Here is a 10,789-nt window from a genome sequence, read left to right on the forward strand (position 1 = left end):
AAAACAATTACACTCATAGTAAAATTAGAACTTCTGCCAATGTTGTTTCATAAAAAAATTGCTTTGGAAAACTAAACAGATTTCACAGACAGACTTACAACCATTTATTTTCATGTTTCAGTTTCGCTGCTACCGTTAATAATATCTTTAAAAAATTTTGGTTCTTTGAAATTTAATTCACAAAAATTGATTTTGATGAAATGCAATGAATTGATAAACTTAGCTTTTTAAAAGCGTAGCAACTCTATAATAGTTACCAGAATGTCAGAACGTCCATTTAAACATATTGATTTTTAACTATTTTTTAACAGCTATAATTATTTCATGATAGAATTATTCGATTGATCTGATTTTGGAATACTAATTTCTAGGACAACAAAGTACAATATTATAAGCATCTCTATAATCAAGTCCTAAAAATGTAAGTTTGCCCTTTAACATTATTCTGCAGTTTTTCAACAAATTTACTTAAATTTTGTCTCTAATTTTATAAATTTATATTCTGATTATTCAGTCATTGCACTCTACAAGTGTAAATGTGCGTTTGTCCTCTGTTTCAGAGTTTCGCTTTTATGGATGTTTTCATTCTTTTTTTAGTAAATAACCCTTATAATAATTTATTTGATACAACCAGAATTTTAAATTTATTAACATCGACAATATAAAAGTATTTAGTTATATATGTCAGAGAGAGGGGGGCAATGGGCTTTTTATTACACTTGTCCCCAAAGTTTTATTATAATGTTTTCTTATTTGTTGGCTTAACAACTTTGGGACTTGATTGGTTGGTCAATTATTTTAAGGTTTTAATCGTTTCAACCCCTAATTTTTATCTGCTGAAGGGGTAATTTTGTGTATCATCATTGGGGATGTACATCAACTTATCGGTCATTGTTTATCCCTTTAGATGCCTGTATATATGTACATGTAATATGTGCCATTTAGTTATACAAAAATCAACCCCCTCCTCACCTTAAGTACAAATCAACATTAAGTACATATGTATTATTTACATTTGTTTGTTTGTTTTCCTGTTTTGTAATGACATTTGCTTGTTGATATTGTAAATAGGACACAGTTACGGAAGCTTCCATCTTATGTATGGTCACGGTTTCAAGTAGTTGCAAGGTTTCACTTCCTCAACCCAACACATCAAAATAAAGACCTTAATTTTCAGTATGGTTTCGAACCCATTTAATATCCGCTGGATTTAAACCGATTCTGAACCATACTGAATAATCATGTATAGCTTTGTATTACAGACAACCTTCAACAAATATTAAAGTATAAAGCCTGGGCCTTCAGCACCTCGGGACTAACAAAAGAGTTTTTTTTAATTTCATATCCGCTGAAAACTGTCAATAATAAGAAGCGATAGATTACTATTGAAGGCTCTTATTCTTAACAGTATTTAGACCTTTAGTCAGCTCCCATTTGTGTTAAAGGCCTACAAATTATAGTGTTGGTTCAATAAGTGCATTCTACAGTATTTTAAATGGTAAATTTAAGGATTCTTAATAAATAAAACAATAGACTATGCAATAATATCACCAATGATGATAAACTAAATTATTCCTTCAGTTCCAAAATTATTTGTTGAATCGTTTGAAGACTATAGTAGTTTGAAAGTACCCAATCACAGCTTGATAAAAGTATCAAAAGTTGTTGAGCCAACGAATAAGAAGATGTGATTATAAAACTTTGCTTACTATTGCTATTTACAGTCTCCACCCTCCCTGTTACTGCAAAAATATTGAAATAATATTCATCTAACTGTTAGTAAATCACACAAACTCCTCCACACCTCCCGTGAGAGCTCAGTTCCGTCGTTGTATTATGATACAAATTTAATTTGAAAATCTTTCTTGAAACACAATTGAAGTTTTGATATCGCCCCCAAATAGAAAGTCACGTACATACGTTTATTGAATGGTGCACCTATAATGTTTACTAAAATATAATTTACTAATATCAGGCTTATTAAGGGATAAGACACTGGATGATAAATTGATGCACAACCCAAGTGATGGTAAACAAATTAACTTCATAACGAAATAGGTCCAAACAATAAGAACTAAGGCTAATCAATCAATAAATTTACCGTTTTGAAGAATAAATTAAGGTGTGGAAAAGTTAAAAAACTCCTAGTTTTTACAATCCAATCATTATTTTTGTGCCTGTACAGCTTTGGAATTGAAAATTTGAAAATCTGACCGTTAAGAACTGATACATTTCTTAAATATATAAATTATGAATTTAAAGGAAGGTCACGAGACGGTTTTGGGCTATTTACTGCCCTCCTCCTCCTCTCTCTCTCTCTCTCTCTCTCTCTCTCTCTCTCTCTCTCTCTCTCTCTCTCTCTCTCTCTCTCTCTCTCTCTCTCTCTCTCTCTCTCTCTCTCTCTCTCTCTCTCTCTCTCTCTCTCTTTCTCTCTCCCCGTCGATGCTTGTGGCGCATACGCTAGAATGCATAGAAAATCTTTTTGTGGAGTGACTGTTTATGTTTATATTTCATAACTTGTACTGCAGATTGTAAATAAGTAAATTATTTGTGTAACAATGTACCCATATGTAATACCTCATTGTCCAATCATATACTATTGTTTAACCCCTTATCTCAAACTTTTGGAGTTTAAAATTCTTTGGAAAATATTTTATATTCTTAGGTTGATAGCTTGGCCCTATTTCTTATGAAGTCTTTAAACATCTTGCTATCCACTGAACCAACTGACTACTCCATTGAAGGGGAGCATCACATAGGTACCAGGATGATTTAGGCTATTATTTTTTATTTGTATTTTTAATATAGATTTCCTACTTGCTAGGTTCGCAGCACCTAGTTGTACAAATTCTTTTTGCAGATTTACAAATTCAGTAAAATACACGAAGTGGAAACCTGTTAGAAAATGTTAGTAGCAGCAAAAATACTCAGAAATTTGCAAATGTCCAGTTCTCTCTCGAAAATATTTACAATGCAATATTATTTTCTGCAATTAAAGATAGATGTTTAGATTTTTGTTAAGTTTTATAAACACTTTTTCTTATTTGTTGGTCTAGAAACTTCAGATACTTTTATTTAATCTTGATTCGTTGCTTTAAACTAACAGCGTAAAAACTATCAATATTTGATCTTTAATCGAAGAGGTACAATTTGGTTTATAAAACATTAATTTATTGTTTAATCTCAAAGCCTTTAGCTCGCTGGGTGCATATTAAAAATCAATGAATGAAATGTTATTACATCGGCAGTTTGGAATCTACTAATATATTTGTAAATTTGTATGTTTGTGTTCATCCTTGTTGGTTATCAAAATGTATGGAGAGGATAGAAAATGCATTATAATTAGTTGCTATATTAGATAATTATAGGACTTGACAAGACTTTTTAAAGCAAAGATTTTCTATACAGTATAATTTATCTTATTTTCCTTTTATTAGGCTTCTTGCATTCTCTTTTTCTCGTTTTTTCTATCTTTCTTTGTTGCTCTCACTCTCTCTCTCTCTCTCTTCTTTCTTTCTTCCACTTTTTCTCTCTTTCTCTTTACATCTTTTTATTTATCCTTCTAGAGAATTGTATCTACTTTTGTCTTTTTAAAAGCGATTTTCTAAAATTAGGGTCGGTCCGTCCGTCCATCTGGTCCATCCGTGACGGATAGCTTTTTTCGTTAGTTTAGGCATGTTAGAATTGTCCTATCGATTTCAAACTTTGCAATATAATTTCTCTAGTAGTTAGGTACGATTTAGATTTAGTAGCAACTCTATAATCATTACCAGAATGTTCGTTTGTTCATTCTAAATTTGTTTTTTTTTACTTTTTTAACAACAAATTTTTATGTGATCTAATTATCTGATTGATCTGAGTTTTGGTATATTAATTCCTGGGACAACAAAGTATAATGTTATAAGCGAAGCAACTCTATAATAAAGTCCTAAAAAGTATGTCCATAAACATTATCCTGTATCAAACAGTTTTTCAACAAATTTACTTACAATTTTGACTTTGAGTGTTATACATTTATATTCTAATTATTCCGTTCTGACACTATACAAGTGTTAATGTCCGTTTGTCCTACCGTTTAAGTGCTTCTCTTTTGTGGAAGTTGTCATCCTTGTTTGTTTTGAAGTTTTGGCCTTTAGAATTTCTTCTGCCGAAAATTAGTTTTTTTGATTGATAACTTAAAAATTGCATTTTATAACTTAAAGTAACTTAAAATACATAGAAATAGATGCTAATTTAGAAGTTCAAAATAAATTATTTCATTCTGAATAATGAATTATCACAAACAAAAAAATATAAATTTTTAATTAATCTTTATTATAAATTAGTTTGCTTTTGTTTGAATATTGTTATTGAATTTCATCATCCTTATAAAGTAAAAGGATCTCTGTCTGTGTGTTTGTTTGTATTGAAGGATCTCGCTAATCACTGAACCGATATGATTTTCCTTTACAATGTAGCTTCTCATTGGTCCCCAGAAGGATTGTAGATATTTTAGCGGGAAGGTAACACCACCCTCCCGATAAGAATAGCCAAAAATATAAAAAATAATTGTAAAGTCCCGCTAGGTGGCGCCTTTTGCTGGTTTTTCCTTCATACAAGGGTGCCGGAACTTTTTCTTTTAAATACTACAATTGAATTGCTTCTAGGGGCATAGCCACTAGTATTAAATAACTCAAAAGTTTCGAGCTGCAGTTCTTAACTATATCCTTGAAAAAAATGGAGAATGGTCAAAGTTGAAACGTTCTACAATTACAAAATTGATAATTTACTGCAAACTCGTTTAGCATTCTGAAATATAAAATTTCTTATGTATTTAGTATGAGTTCATCTTAACTTCGATAAATGGTAAGTTTTGATGTTTAGCTTGTCACATACCGTGACTCTAATTTTAACAAATGAACAAAATCATTTATTTTCTATTTTGTATCACCCCCCATATGTGTATTTAATTTAATTGTTTTCATTGTTAAAATTTAAGAATAAATTTCTAAGTTTAGTTCAGTTACAATAAATCAACTATTTATTACACATCAATTAAAACATGAAGAAATCTAAAATTTTACAGAGAAATTAGAAGGAAAGAAGTTTTGAATCAAATCGGACATACCAATAACTTAAAGGCTGCTATGTAAAACAAACATTCAAACATCGTTATGACCAGGAATAGCCAAAACCAAATAAGAATCAGGTAAAGCGCAGTGAATACAAACATACGAAATACCGGCCTTACGAGCGTTTTCTCTAGCTATGTGCTTAAAACAAAAGACTAGCTATTAGTTCAGATGGGTAAGATACAGTATTTTTTTATATTATTCTTTATCATATCCCACTTGTACAAAAAAAAAACAATTTAATCAATTTTGGGTAAGGTTGGTCAACTTTCCAAGAAGAATTAAGATTTGCTTTAAATCCATCCAAAAAAGTTTCTCAATCACAGCTGCGGGCCAACGAATAAGATAACATAATTATAAAACTTTGGGCACAATTTCAATTTACAGTCCAATTTCCCAGCCTACTTCACTGAGCTGCCCCACCTATTGGGCAAAGTCCTTTAAAACTTCGGGCTAAGCCGCTAGTTGTATTTAGCATGTAAATCATTTCTGCTTTGATATTACAGAATGTTAACAAAATAAAAAATGTAAAAATTCCATAGACATGTAGGTAGCAATAGTAATAAATAATTGTTTTTTTTTTATTTATTAAGGTGTTTAGTAATTTTTTCTATAAGAATTTTAAAATGGTACTTGTAATTAAGAAAAATTTATGTGAAACTCATTGCTAGGCCTATTTTTATTGAACTTTTATAACTTTTTTCCTATTTTTATGGTATTTTTATTAATATTGTATTTTGTGCAAGTCAGTATTATCCTTAAACGAAAAAAAACATTTTTCTTTTTATTGCTTTTTTGTAATTATGATTTTAAAGCACAAAATATACAGATTATCAATTATGAATTCAAATATTTGTATTGACTTGTCATATATATTGTTTTGTTTTATGAAATGTTTATTTTTGTTAATTTCATTTAACAAGGGGTGATAAGAAATATCCCTCCCCTTCAAATACATCATACATACCACTATTTTTTTTGTAAATATGTTAGATTTATCCTTCCCCCCAGGTTCAAATTTTAAGAGGGGTTAAAAATATATTTTTGAGCGCTTTACGCGAAATTTAACATCCCCCCCCCCTCCCCACCTTAAAAAATAAATGTTTAGACTACAGCCTTGATATAGACTATCCTAAAAATGTATAGAATTACTTTTTACATGTTGTATAAAATTTTGAAGTTTTTATAAGTAAAATTGCATCCCGGAAAAATTCACGTGGCAATCTGAGAATATTTTTAACCAATCTTTATTACTTATGATGTAAACATGGTTTTGTTATTTTTCTATGTGTCTTTTTATGATGATTATTTTATTGAGATTGCACATTCAGTACATTTAAATTATACATCATGTTTCTAACCAATCTTATGAACCAAAAGTACAAATATAGATCAATTTTATCACTTTTTATCTTGAGGAAGATATTCGATTTATGAAAGAATTACTAATATATAATTCAATTAGTTTTGACGCTTTTCTTTCAAAATTTCATTTATGATTATAACTGGTATAAATCATTTTCGATTTACAATATATTTCTTTTACATTTTACATTTAATTTTGTACAAGATGCTATTTTTAATTAGATAAGATTTCGTGCTTTCCCTCAAAACGCCCAATTAGCACATATTTCAAAAATAACTCCACAAAAAGTTTACTTTTTTTCTCAAATCCAATTATGGTGCGCTTAACCCTGCGGGGCTACCTTGTACCAAAAATGACCTGATCTAGTCTAATGTAAAACAATAACACACGAAGAACCACCAACACAACACCTTTTTAAAATTTATTTCGGGTTTCTGTTCTCGACTAAGCACTTTGAGGGAAACCAACAAAAATTGTATTACCTATATATCTTAAGATAATCCATTATGTTTAAATAAACCTACCAGAATTTGAAACCAAACACAACACCAAAAAACCAACTTGCTGATAAATAATTTAGATTTTGGCATTTGGATGTTAAAGAGAGCTATCTTGTGACAATTTGTGCCTAACCTCCATTGTCATGGATCCGCTCTCTTTAACAACTAATGCTCTAACAACAAACGCAATAAAATGCCATCAAACGCAAACATATGCCATCAAACGCCAGAAATTTCCATATGATTCAAATAAACACTACAAATGCTAAAAATTGTATAAAAACCCCAACATAAATGTTCATCTTTTGAAATAATAAATGTTTAATAAAGTTAATTGTTGTTATAATAATAATCATAAAATTCCAGGATCCTAAGTGATAAGAAAATATCAGGGAGTAAGGGAGGGGACAATGGATCGAATATTCAATTTTTAGAAGTCTCAGACTTTGGGGACTGGCTTAAAGGGAATGTGCAAGAATTTAGCAGTTTCTGACTGAGTTTGGGGACTTGCGCATAGAATGCCGCTATTCGTTATGTATGTTTTGAATATTGCAGACGGGGAGAATGGATAAGGGAAGTGGGGGGAAGGGAAATAAACACTCGTTGGGTTAGTTTGGAATGTAGCAGACGGGGAGAAGGGAGAAGGGAGGTGGAGCAAGGGGCAAGGGAAATAAACAGAATAAAAAGGGGCAGTCATATTCTTGCTAGCAGCTGGCCGGGTCCAATAATCTTTTAATATAAAAATCACACCAAAAAACCTCAATGTATTTCATCAAAAACAAGTTGTGATTTCACTTTACATGACGCTATGGAAATCTGTTATTCAATTAACAATCCCTTTATAATTTCCTACAAATTTATTGGATTAAACTGGATTTCATGCCCTTTCTTTGATAACTCTTATATTGAATTAATTGCCCATTGTCCCCTCCCTTACTCCCTGAGAAAATATACAAGTTCCATGTATATACCTATGTATTTAGATTAAAGATTTTGAATAGTTGGAAAATAAACAATATAAATTACAATCTAAAATTCCACCCAGCCCCCCCCCCCCCCACCTCACCACCCACGAATTCTGATTGACTAATTACAAAAAGCACCTTAATATTTTTTTACTTGAATGTAAATTACTTCAATTGTATAAAGTAATCAGTTTTTCAGTCTGTAGCATTTGATTTCGAAAACTACTGAATTATTCTCCATTTAGTAGAGGCTTCTCATAGGTACCAGGATAGTATTAGTCTATTATAAATTGAGATAAAAACTTTTTGTGTTATTTTTATGTTATTTTTCTGCTTTCCATACCCATAAAAGGCATAGTGATGCTTGTGGCGCAGCGACTATAATATAATAAAAAAGTTCAAAAAAGATTGTCATTTAGAATGTATGCTATGTAAATACATATAAAAATGGGATCATGGAAAGAAAACGAAGTGGGGTTTCGTCGTATTTTCACAGTAGCTTTTCTCCTATTTTTAGCCCCTGTGGGGGAGGGACTATTTCCTAACCCTACGGGGCAATCATTGACATTTATCTAACCTAAAATAATCTGTCAAAAGCTACTGTGAAAATACGACAAAATCCACTAATTCGTTTTCTTTCCAAAAAATATGTATTGTTGTTTTTATATAATTTATTACGAGTTAATCATGAAACAAACTAAGAATTTATGTATTTTTAAATGTTTATAATAGATAAATTACGAATCAAGGAATATAAATCATGTACATTTAAAGTATCAGGTATTATTTTTTTGTTTTAATAGAACTCAAGAAAATCATTTAGTAAATTGAATATAGACACATATCATTTAAAATTGTTAGTGCAGATTTTACAACAAACAATGACTTTCAACATTGCATTGTACTTGTTGATTTTAAATCTTGTTAAATAAGGAAAACAAATAAACTAAATAAAGAATGTGTTTTTGTTTATTCACATTAGTAAAAAAAAGTCTTTTAAAACTACTCTATGACTAATAATATATTTAAATGTTTCCGTAAACTAATTGTCACTTTTGCTGTTAAGACTAATGAAAAACTTGAAATTCTGAATTACTATTAGGTCTACTTAACATGTTTTAATTTATTGATTAATTCTTAAAACATGTAATTTACTCATGTTACTCACTACTGAGCCGATTGAGTTCTCCAGCATACAGATCCAATGATGGTTTTAAGCTATTTTGTTATCAGATTTTAGTCACTGAAGGTTCTCACCTTTCCTGTTTTTTACTACCCCTTTCAAAACAGAGCCCCTTGATGCTAGAGGTACAGCCGAAGTTATTATAATCTTGCGTTAAAATGTTATTGTAAAGAGCATGTTATCATCCTTGTTTGTGTATTTCTTTTATTCTTGATAAAGTTTAGATTAATTTATTTTAAAAAGGAAACATGACCATTCGTTTGAAAGCTTATTTTAACTGCTATTTTAAATTTTTTTGTGGCTTATTTTTACAGTTAGTTTTTAATCTTTTTTTTGTATGTGTTTAGTTTAGTTTAACCATTACCCTCTGAAAGAATAAGTGTTAAGTGTTTTAAATGTTGAAGGCTTTTAGTGCTTTTCCTTAAAATGTAACATTAATTTGTAAGTCTAAATAAAATTATACATAAATGTAATGCAAATATTTCGTAAATACAGTATTCATTAATTCAGAAAGTTGTTGCATAAAAATTTTAAAAATTATCATGTTTTAAATGGACGTACGGACTTTCTAGTAATTTAGAGTAGCTACGCTTTCTGAATCGTACCTAACTGTAATAGGAATCATCTTGCAAAGTATAAATAAAATCGATAGGACAAAATATTATTTGTGTTTTAACATGATTGAATATTTTTTTTACTTATTTTTAGATATTTGCTGCATAATTGTTTGCACTAATTTGCAGAGTCCGTACAGAATTACCTTTATAAACAAATAACCATGTCACACAAAAATTATCATTTGTTTACTACAAATCATTGCAAATTTTTCCACCCATTCATAAGTTTGCAAACAATTGGGAACGCGAACTTTATCTATTGAAATAAGGACGATTACAGCCAATGGCAGGCGACATACAAACCAAATTAGCTGGATGTTTGAAAGTATGTAAGAAAAATGTAAATAGCTAGACGAATATAGTTCTACAATTTTTGTAATAAATAAAAAGTATGTTTGATTCTATTTATTTGGTGTGGTAAGGCTTTGCCCCAAGAGATGGTAAAAAAAGTTAAAGGTGAAATTCGTAAAAAAAAATATTCCACACAGGAAATCTTCAGAAAGGAAATCTTCCACAAAGGAAATCTTCTTCAAAGGACCAAGGATATTTCTTAAAAAAAAAAAAAAAAAAAAAAAAATGGGAGGATTTTTTTTTGTTTTTGGGGGGGTTGGGGGTGTCCCACCCCCCAAAAAAATAGCTTAAAACCACCACAGGATCAATAGGTATATACCCTGAAGAGTAGAATCCAATCGGTTAGTGGTTACCAAGATCTTAAGGGACAGACAGACGGACAGACATCAAGCTACTTTGTATTATAGATTACCCCAGGGAAATTAAGTAACCCAACATTTATATTTTCATATAATTTTAATACTCACATATGTTTATAATGTTAAAGATTATGATTCCGGCTATCCGGCCGGATATACAGTCAAACTTTAAATGAAATAACATTGAATAAAATAAAATAATTAACTTAAAATAAATAAATAAATAACCAAAAATCTGTAGGACGGCAAAAAAAAAGACCTAAAGAGATTGGGGAAAGAAAGAGAACGGGGGTTAAAACGCACACTCACAGAGTCACAACTGTACAAAAGTGAGCTT

Source organism: Acartia tonsa, chromosome 8 (genome assembly GCF_053477335.1).
Source record: "Acartia tonsa isolate MP-2025a chromosome 8, ASM5347733v1, whole genome shotgun sequence".
NCBI classification, from domain to species: domain Eukaryota; kingdom Metazoa; phylum Arthropoda; class Copepoda; order Calanoida; family Acartiidae; genus Acartia; species Acartia tonsa.